The sequence below is a fragment of the Ixodes scapularis genome, unplaced genomic scaffold, assembly GCF_016920785.2.
Source record: "Ixodes scapularis isolate PalLabHiFi unplaced genomic scaffold, ASM1692078v2 PGA_scaffold9__187_contigs__length_104089568, whole genome shotgun sequence".
NCBI classification, from domain to species: domain Eukaryota; kingdom Metazoa; phylum Arthropoda; class Arachnida; order Ixodida; family Ixodidae; genus Ixodes; species Ixodes scapularis.
This window is the reverse complement of record NW_024609884.1, coordinates 88,382,672-88,385,631: the sequence shown is the minus strand read 5'-3', so window position 1 is coordinate 88,385,631 and position 2,960 is coordinate 88,382,672.

Here is a 2,960-nt window from a genome sequence, read left to right as displayed (position 1 = left end):
CTATTCGCAATCGACATAAAATTTCGAGAAACCCCGTGAGAAACGGAATGCACGCCACTCGGTTTCTCCCTCCTTTTTTTGTCAATGCAACTAAAACCTTTTAGGCATTTCAAGGCTACCCCCTCCACTATGTTATTCGAGCACTCCGCATCCTTGAAGCGCAATAACTGATGCTCAACTGCCCCAGGCACCTCGTGCTGACAAGATCATCCTCAGAGAATTGTGTAGCAAGGATGCACCTCGTTAAGCTAACTTTGAGTGGCAACTCGTGAAAGGTAACAAAGGTTTCGCCCGCACGCTTACCATATTCCCAGCACAGTCCATCTAACGTGCTCAACCTCAAAGCCAGAGCTCCCACACTCCTCCAACATTTTCCTCGCAACTGAAAACCAACTCAAGTGCTCTATGACACCTTGGACTTTGGGAAGGAGTCCATCTACCTTTGAACACATTAAAATGTCGTCGACGTACCACTTAATTAACACTATCCCCTTGGGCAATGCCATACTTTTAAAATGTAATTGAACTACAATTGCAATTTCTTTGCTTCAAAAGTAGTTTAACTACAATTACAATAACTACTACGTGAAAAGTAATTAATTACAATTACAAATTACTTTTAAAAAGTAATGCAATTACTTTACAATTACTTATTTCTGAGAGCGACCCGACTTGGGCCATATAACTTTAAACGAGTTGTATAGAATGCGACGTATTTGTCTGTTCCTTGCTGCAATGTTTGAGGAGGCTTAAAGGAATCATGAAACGCTTTTCCAACTTTTTCCTGTTTAGCTTTCCTCCTCAACTCATAAATCGGGCATTATACCAAACAGTTCAAGAAGACGGAAAGGGGGAGTCCTCTTTTGCTGGGAATCTCGCTGGTAGAGCCGGACACAGCCATTGTCCCCCTAGAAGATTAGCCCGTCGCTCAAAATTCAGACAAGTTGCTTTCCCCACCCTGTTCACCCCAAAGCTGACAGTGCTGTGGAAGCTACGTACTCGTTGGGCCCGGCCACACTTTTGCCACGTGATCACGCTCTCTCGCGCATACCGACCCGCAGAGAATGAGGTCAGGTGATGAAAGGGAGGAGGCTGATTGGTTCGGCAAGCGCGTAGCTTCCACCACAATGTCAGCTTAGGGGTGAAGGGATTAAGTGAGGTCCGGTGCTGTGTGACGTACGTTTGGGCCCGATGACGCGCTGCGGGTGCCGAGTGACGCGCTGCGGGGTCCGCGGATGTATTACAGTGAAAAGGCAGAGAACTTACGAAGGGAAGGAGGTACGAAATAGTCCGCTATGTTTTCAAAATTTTCGTACCAAAAGTCAGGCTTCTGATTTTCTACTTTTGTTCTTTTGGCCCACTGAACGATGCGCTACTAGTAAAATCCCAATATAGATTGATTTATTCCAGTCCGAAATTCGTTTCATGGGCGCATCGCTGCATAAATGTCACGTATTGTACTTTCCTTTTATGAATTTTGTTAAATTCATGATAGAACTTGACAGTTTGGGGCAATGAAGTACTACGTTCTTTTATTTTTAATCAATAATAATAAATTTGTTCCTATGCTGGAAGACGCCAGACCGCCAAAGAAAGAATTGGATTGACAGACCCAGTGCTAGCCCGGCAAATAAAAATGCGACAATTAGTCATATATTAATATTTTACAACTATTAATATAAAACTAAAATTCACACGGGTCAATACGACCGTATTCACATACAAACATCATGGTATTGTGAATAATTTCCACTGATTTGAAATTATAATGGTTCAGAAATATATAAGAACCGAATCGGGGCTTCCGAATCATTGGTGACAATATTCACAGGTTCGAGGTCAGTTTCCAAAATGCTTATGCAAATAATATCTGAAGTAAAACCAACAGGAAATAAACTTGAAAATAATACAAAGATACAAATATGCTAAAGTACTAAAGAAAAACGTAAAAAAAAACTGAAAAAAGAAAAACTTTATAGACAATGAAAAATTTCAAGCTCGGCTGAAAGCTTTAGCTCAATTTTTTTTTTCAATATTTCAGCATGTTTATGTTATTGTTTTCTGCTCGCTCCGGCAGACGGCGCCACACGGCGCCGTTGAAGCAGATTCCAAAGAGGATAGTCTCTAAGCCCGCAGTGTAAGCAACAAAACAACAAACAACGCAATTCTATTTTTGTTGAGTGTGTATGTGCGTGTGTGTCTACGTGTGTGAGTGTGGCACCGAACGCTAGGCCACTTGCACGAGCGCAGAGGCCTTCCGGGAGGTTCCGGTGGCTCCACAGACTTGAAAAAGTAATTGTAATTGTGCCTGAAATTTTGCAATTACTGATGCTTAAAAGTAATTAAATTACAATTACAATTCCTTTTAGCCGAAAGTTATTATTACAATTAGAGATTACCAAGAAAAGTAATTAAGTTACCGTAATCTGAACTACTGTAATTTAATTACTAACCAAGTAATGACTGACTGTACCACTGCCACACGGTCAAATCCAACGGAGCTAGATAAATCACGGACACGGCTGGAGTCCCTCTTGTGGTCCGTCGTCTCCGGTTAGAAACTTGTGCTTCTGAGTCACCAAGGTTGAGGAGATTGGACAACGGAGGCAGACAGTCTGTTGCAACGTAAGAAAAAGAGAAGTCCCTGCAACAAGATATCTACTATCAATGATTGGTGGTTTCTTTTTCGCCACTTTCCAGGGTTCCATATGCTAAAGTAGAATGAGTCGGGAGCTTTGCGGCATGAGCTTAATCTGCTAGCCTTTCCTGTGATCTCTCCTCACTCCACCTCTGCTTTTCTCTATCTTAAATTTTGGTTACAGTTTGCGAAATACCGGTCGACCAGGCTTCTCCCCTGTAGAGAGGGTTATATGGGTCAGGTTTATATTATAAAGTTTGGGACCACTCGCGCCAGAAAAGGGATCTTCAGTTCATCCGTAAAAGCCCAACAGTTAAAGGGC